This window comes from Petaurus breviceps, unplaced genomic scaffold (genome assembly GCF_028583685.1).
Source record: "Petaurus breviceps papuanus isolate PSGF00001 unplaced genomic scaffold, PetGlider_PUasm1.0 90731, whole genome shotgun sequence".
NCBI lineage: Eukaryota > Metazoa > Chordata > Mammalia > Diprotodontia > Petauridae > Petaurus > Petaurus breviceps.
The window spans coordinates 11,410,896-11,418,856 of record NW_027187325.1 but is presented as its reverse complement, the minus strand read 5'-3'; the positions used below and the strand labels follow the sequence as shown (position 1 = coordinate 11,418,856).

General features: G+C 41.5%; 1 pseudogene; it reads right to left on the bottom strand.

Moving 5' to 3' along the window:
• Window positions 1–1,426: 1,426 nt before the first annotated feature.
• LOC138145227 (chloride intracellular channel protein 1 pseudogene) lies at window positions 1,427–2,433 on the bottom strand (annotated as a pseudogene).
• Between the last annotated feature and the right edge of the window lie 5,528 nt (window positions 2,434–7,961).

Below are 7,961 nucleotides of genomic sequence, written 5' to 3'. Positions count from 1 at the left end.
GTTTTTCTGAATTGATCTGGATGCTTCCCAGTTTAGCTAGGGGGTTAGACTTAAGATTTTAGAGCACACCTCATTGAGACATACATTTTCTCAGAAGAGTTTAACCTAACAGCAACACAGAACAAAAACCAAGAGGAAGAAGATCTAAGCCATAGGTCAGTGGGCAAACTACGGCCTGAGGGAAAAATCTGGCCTGCTGCCTGTTTTTGAAAGGTACAAGCTATGTAAGATTGGTTTTTGCATTTTAAAATACAATAAAACTTTATTTAAAAAATGTAAAAACCATTCTTTGCTACCTCACACTCAGAAAATTGTACAAAAGCAGGCACAACTCGTTTGCTAACCCCTGGTCTAGACTATGATGTCTAGTTGGATGGAACAAAGTCAAACTGAGCAGCTGTTCCATGAATCTATATGTCTTGACCAGATAATGCAGATGGACCATGGGCTGGGTCCCTACAGTGTTTGTAGGCCAGATTGCTCCTGTTCTATTTTGTGTTGCTAGAAAAATATAAGAACTGACAAGACTATATTTGCTCTATGACTCTATCAACTTTCCAGAGTGGGAAACATGGCTTGATGACCCTAATGATTCCAGAAGTTTGTGGCTGAAAGGAAAAGTAGATGACTTAGGAAAATTGTTTTTTAAATTTTCCAAGACTTGTGTTGTATTTTTGTGAGGGATAACTTGCAGTGAAGTTTCTCCATTCTGAAAAATCAAATCTAGAGTGACTTCAGCATCCACTAGGCCTAAGCTTAGAGTCACCTGACCTTATAGAAATCTGGGATTTAGAGCAATAGAGACTCTCCCCAGGGCCACCTCAGCGCAAGATATGCCAAACAAGGACAAAACTGCTTTTCTGGCCTTGCACTGGACACCCACATGTTTCTGTGTCCTTTGTCTCCAAGATAGATTCCTGCGCTTAGGTTGTGGGCCGGCCTCCCCACCAATGAGAGTGAAGGCCAGTCGGGAGGTTGGGTGTCTGTGTTAGAAGGTTATATAACCATGGGCTTGCTTTTACCTATTGCTCTCTTTCCCTGGTAGATGCCACTTGAGAGACAGGGGCAGGGGGCCCTTTCTCATGAGAAAGAATAAAGACCTTTTCTGATCCGAGACTCAGATTCTGAACTGTTCATCCCATACATTTTGAAGATAAAAAGGCATCATGCATCCTCCCCCCTCCCAAAAAAGAAAGGCATCCCCACCATTTCTGGGGTGCCTGCTACATTAGCAACTTTCTAGAGAAGCCGTTCAAACACATTATGATCTGCAAGTGAGCATCTTGGAAATATGAACGAACTTTAAACACAATTGTAGTCTGTGTGTCATGATGTCCTCGAAATGCATAAAATGGAATTAAAATGAATAAAATAAACAGGGATGCAAGAAGTCATTATGATAAAATTGTAACCTTTAATTAATAAATTCTTTTTAAAAATATTTTAACTGCTTTATTATTGAAATATTTTCATCCTATCCCTTTCAAAAAAACCACACCCATTCTCTTCCCCATCTTGCCCCCCAACAACCTTCCCTGCCCTTCTGTACTGTATTTCAACATTCTGTGCTCAGTGACCATCCTGAGATGTGTTCATTGGGCAGTTCATTCAAGCCATTTGTGAAAGAAGTAGCAGGGTAAAGGAAGAAAGAAGCTCTGTCCATGTAGGCTTTGGCTCCTAGCTCATAGGCCAGCTCTATCTCCTCAGCATCTGGACAGGTAGAGGCAAATTCTTCTCTGGCATAAGCATTGCACAGGTATCTTTGCATCCCTCGAAACTCCTCTGGGATAGAACATCCCCGATATTTTTGAATACAATCTGTACAATGTGGAGTTTGGGCAGTAGGCTGCAATCAGCCAATGTAAGCTCATCACCATCCAGAAACTTTCTGTGGGAGACACCTTCATCTTCTGCACTTGTCTCATCAATCTCTTCAGGAAGTGGTGATGTCAGATAGTTGTCAAGAACCTTCAGGGCTTTCAACAGCCCCTTCTCCAAGTTGGCATTGAGTGCTGGGTTTGAATTCTCGATGTAGGCAGAAAATTTGGCAAAGATATCTAGGCCAGCTGTGTTGGATTCTGGGTTCTTAGCTGCCAACTTGGGTACCTAGGGGACTCAGCACCTCCTCCAGAAACTCTTTAATCTTGTTAGTGTCTGTGTGTACATCAGTACCATACAGTAAAAATGAGAGTTGACCTCCAGGACACAACTTCTGTACTGTCTCTGTTCTCCTCTTGGTGTCTACAGTGGTGACATTGAAGGAAACACCCTTAAGCCACAGTACCGTGAAAAGTCTTTGGGAGAAGGGGCAGTTCCCAATCTTGGCACCATCACTTCCAGACTTGACAAACAACTTGACTTGTGCCTGCTCTTCAACCATGGCTGCAACTGGGACCAGGAAGCAGCAGTCGCTGGGGGAACTGGGAGGGGCCGGGGTTTTAATTAATAAATTCTTTTTTTTTTTTTTAAAGCAATCGGGGTTAAGTAACTTGCTCAGGGTTACACGGCCAGTTATTTCTGGGTGTGGTGCTAAGTATCTGAGCCTGGATTTGATCCTCAGTTCATCCCGAAACACTGGAGCCGGTGCTCTTACTTGCTGTGCTACCTGGCCACCCCTTAATTAATAAATTCTTAAAAAGAAAATAAATATAACAGCCCACAGGAAATCCCACAGTTAAAAAAATAAATGAGATCCAAATATTTTTAGTCTCACAATCTATAATGTCATAAGGTACAAGTGTTTAAAGTGCTGGACCTAGAATCAGTCCAGTCAAACTAGCTGAGTGACCCTGGGCAAGTCTTAACCTCTGTTTGCCTCAAGTTTCTTCATCTGTAAAATGGGGATAAATAATAGCACCTCTACAGGGAGGCTAGGTGGCTCAGTGAATAGAGCATGGGCCCTGGAGTCAGGAGGACCTGAGTTCAAATCTGGCCTCAGACACTTGACACATTTACTAGCCATGTGTCTTTGGGCAAGTCACTTGACCCTAATGGCCTTCCAAAAAGAAAAAAAGATAATAGCATCTCCCCCCCCCCCCCCGCTTGTTGTGAGGATTAAAACAAGATTTTTTAAAGCGTTTAGCGCAGTACCTGGAACATTGTGAGCACTATATAAATGTAATTATTAATACCTTCGTCTGATTTTCTGTTCTTTCTAGGAGGCTTTCTATGTTCTGGGACAGTACAAAAAGGTGAAAATTGAGACGAAATGGGGATAGAAATCGGAGAGTTATATAAAAAAGTGCTTTCCTAGCCTGCTGCTTTTAGGTGTCTCCTGTGACTTATATAAGGAACTAAATGAGACTCATTGTTCAAAAAGTAACAAATAAAAAGTTAAATCATCAGAAATGTTATTGTACTGTCACAATAACTTATTAACATTGAAATAAATGAGATGATGGGGAAGTGACCCAACTCATTCTACGAAAGTCTCTAAGTTTCTCCCTGTGTCTCCACCAAATATTTACTTTATAAAGACTAAATTAGTAAGCTCTGTCTCACTATTATATATTTTACCCCATCAAGAACAGCAGAAACAGTAAGAGGAATTACAATGGAAACCTCTCTTCCTCTCCATTAGAAACAATGAGAAATTTGAAGCAGACCCAGATTCCCTATATAGCCTTCTTCTCCACCCCTCATCCCTAAGCCATCCCTTAAGTAGGATGATTCCCCCATCCCCACCCCAAGATCCATCCAGAGTTTAGCTCATTTATGGAGTAGTTATTTCACCTGCAACAACCAAAAAAGTTTGAACATAAATTATATTCATTACAAAACAACTAAGGATGCAGCAACCAAATCTGTTCCCCCCCCCCAAAAAAAACAAAAAACAAAACAATCCAACTTGAACATAAATCATATTTATTACAAAGCAATTAAGGACATGAATAAAATTTGAACCAAGTCCAGTAGTAGGGAACAAAACTTGTGACTGTAGAGAGCAAGTAACTGTTATCGTGGGTAGAGTTGGAGAAATTTGGAAAAAGACTGCATATTCTGCATCCCTTTTCAGCTCTGGTCCTGCTGTCCTCAAGCCTCCAAACAGCAGGTTTACCTGGGCTGTGGTCCTGCCTGCCTCCGTCGCCTGAGTGAAGTTGTAGACTCTCTATTTTCTGCTCTCCTCAGGTATTCTTCAGCACTTGCCCAACAGCTGCTTCCCATGTCACCTCCATGTTCCTGGTTGTTGGCAGGACTTTCAGACACCTTTTGCTTCTCTGTGTTAGGAGCTTCCTTCATGTCCCTAGCAACTGTCTTGGCGCTTCTCCAGTCATTGCTGATGCCCTGCACCCAATAAGGCATCATGGGAAAACGAGCCCTTGCTCTCCTCCAGTTGATGCCTACCCACTGGGTGGACTTCATAGGAGAGTGTTTTCCCCGTAGGGCTTGCCTGCTTTATCTGTGCTGCCTCTATTTATACTCTCTCCACCTGTCAGTCATACCTCCCTTTAACCATATAAGGAGGTTGAGGTAACAGTCCATTTGCCCTTATCTCCATGGAGATGATGAATCCTTCAGGGAGGTATAGTTGATGGCCTCCCTAACTCTAGCTATTTGTTCATTACCATCCCTATTCTGATACCATATCTTCACTCCACACCCATAATATGCATTTAATTCACAGGTAGTATAAAATAATCAATTTTTGTCTGTGCTCCATGTTCTCCATTATTATATATTTACTATCTGCCTTGCAGGGAACAGGGCTATTTAGGTAGGAAAAAGAGAACTGAACCAAATCAAGGGAAAATGACATGGGAGTGAGGGTCAGACATAGTCACATGACCATGACTAGTTCAGATATTGTGGTGGAATGGTGGGAGGATGTCTCTATGTAGACTGGATTTTTACTGTACCTCAGCTCATACCAGTAAAAAAGGGCCTACCTTGCCTCAAGGTCCAGCTTTCCTAAAGTGATCAATCGCTTGAGACAAAACCACTAATAAGTGACCGAGATAATTTTTCACTTGTAAATAACTGTGGTGATGCTATTTAGAAACATTTCATGTTGCTGCTATTTCTTTTCTTTAGTGACTGCAAACGTTTTTTTTTTAAAGATCAAAAAGATTATTTAGTATTTTATTTTTCCCCAGTTACATGAAAAAACAATTTTTAACATTTGTTTTAAAAACTTTAAGTTCCAAATTCTCTCCCTTCTTCCACCCCCCCCCATTGAGAAAGCAAGCAATTCAATATAGAAGTTATATATGTGTAGTTATACACATGTAGTCCTGCAAAACATAAAGAAAACATAGACAAAAAAAAACCTCTTTCCAGTGGTGGGGAAGAGGGGGGGAGTGAAGGGGAGTGAGTGAACCTTACTCTCATCAGAATTGACTCAAAGAGGGTACATACATTGTATGTACATTTGAGCATACACACTCATTTGGGTATAGAAATCTATATCCCCTATAGGAATAGTAATGGAATTTGAAGATCCCCTTGTATTGGCAAGCTAACAGGTACTTGGCATTTAGTTTCAAAGATTCACAGAACTTGTGAATCCCATAGTAGGATGGGCTTGCTGATGTAACAGGAAGGGGCAGGACAGGGAGGAGATAATACTCATATAAGACCCCTAACTCATTTCCCAGTCTATTACTTAATTTTTACCTCTTTGTTAAAGCAGAGCTCTGCTTCCAGGGTAGAGGGTGCACTGTCTCAAGCTTCATTGGTTTTGTGCAGTTATTTTCAGAGATACTTCTAGGGACCTGGATGCAAGAATGGGCAAAGAAACAAAGTCCCACAGCAGGGCTAGCAAAAGACCCCTGTAATCTCCTTCTGACCAGTTGTTTGACGTGTGTGGGCTGAGAGCTCTGGAAGCAGCCACTGATGCTGCTGATTCAGTCACTCCCTAAGCCTCCTTCTGGTTTTCTGGGACCCAGGTTGCCCTGGTGCAGCCTGAGTTGGACATGCTCCACTCTCACCTGGTGGTGACAGCCTTTCCTGCTGACATTCCAAGTTACCTTTAGTGTTATGGGCTGAGAGGTCTGGAAAACCACCACTGCTGCCAGTGATTCAGTTGCCTCATGGCCTGCTCTGGGTTGCTCATGGCCTCTGCTGGACTGTGCTCCTCTCTCAGCCTGGTATAACAGACCTTTCCTGTAGACCTTCCAAGTGGTCTTAGGCTGGAAATTTGTTTCATGCTGTCTTTTGTGGGCTCTGCTCCTCTAGAATTTGTTTAGAATAATTTTTTAAAGGTTTTGGAGGGGTTTGGGGAGATCTCAGGTGAGTCCCTGACTTTACTCTGCCATCTTGGCCCTGCCTCCTCCCTTTTTCTTTTTTTTTTTTTTCTGTTTCCTGGAAAGATATTATTCCAAGAATTCTAAGAAGTCTTTGTTCAAAGGAAGCTACCTTTCATAAAGAGAAAAGTAAAAGAGTAAAAATTGTCTTAACATCAATATTTTTGTCCTAAAACATTCTAAGATATTAAAATATAACTATGCCCCATCCTTTTGTTTGAGATTTGGGGGTTTAGGGGTGCTCAAGACCCCAAAATACCAACACATCAAGTCCTGCTGAATGAATTCGATTCAAGCCTTCTCGCAGACAAAGTAAAACAAATTTTATTAAAGATTCACCATAACGGGTAGACTCTTAAGGAGCCTGAGCATTTGTGACACTTGTATTGACAAGCAGGCCAGAACAATATGACACAGACTGAGTCTAGACTAGATTGAATCTGAGCACTTTCATGGAGGCAAGATGGATCTTTCATACAGAAAGATTGTAGAAGGGATCTAGGGGGTGATCTAGTAGTCTGAGAGGAGGGATCTAGGGAGGTTCTTGAGGAGGAGGGTAAGGAAAATCTTAATGGGACCAAGGTCAGACAAGAGAATGGGATTTTGATGGGATCAAGGGTGGGACACATCCAGAGGCAATTGGGAGGTAAGGGACAATGGAGGCCTATTTGGGAAGAGTGATAATAGAAGGTTTATAGTCTCAGATCATGTAGGAAGATTCAAGGACAGTTCAAGGGGTTCCCAGATCCTTACCCCATCACTTTGAACAAAGGAAAAATCTCAGTTTCCCTTTATTCCACTTAACCCTCAAAAACAGCTTAGATTTGCTGTTGGAACTAAATGGTGTTCTAGTTAGTAGTCAACAGGGAATTTATCTGAAGTTTGAGACACTATATTGAGTCTGTGTCTATAATGCAGCAATTGAATTCCTAGTAATTCTGTCATTTCAAGAGCTTCTATCTATAATACAGTGTGATTTCTTCTTGGCTGGCCAAATTGGCTATGCTGCTGATAAAAATTCTCTATCTCGTATAGATCCAATTCAATTATTAAGCATTTATTCTGTGCGAGGCACTGCTCTAGGGGCTGGGGATATTGTGGGGATATATTGACACAGGTAGACACAAACTTTCATTATTTAAATGAGTGCCCCATATTAAAAGACAATGTGGAGAACCAGGCTAAGATTTGGCTGTTTTTATTTCTTTAGCCTTGTCAATATCACCTCATATAATTCAACCACATTTTCTTCAGGTACTTTTATATGTAAGAGGAAGCAGAATTCAGTGAATAGAGGGTTGGTCTTGAAAGTTATTAGTTCAAGTCCTGCTTTTGACACATACTGGCTTTGTGACCTGGGACAAGTCCTTTAACCCTTTGGGTACCGGAGGAAATTTTCTGAGGCTTTAATGGTGGAGAAAGTGCTAACCTGCATTAGCTTATGAATTTCCTCATCTGAGAATACCCTATATCAATGAAATTACAAGTCCAATCCCTATTTCTACACCCTCTGGGAAAGGAAGAGTACAGCAATTAAGGATCGAATATCTGACAAATTTTTTATGGCAGTGAGGTGGAGGAGTGAATAGAGTATCAGGCCTGGAGTCTGAAGACTCTGTTTATGGAGTTCAAATCTGACCTCAGACACTTACTAACTGGGTGGTTCCTGGGCAAGTCATTTAACCCTCTTTGCCTCAGTTTCCTCATCTGTAAAATGAA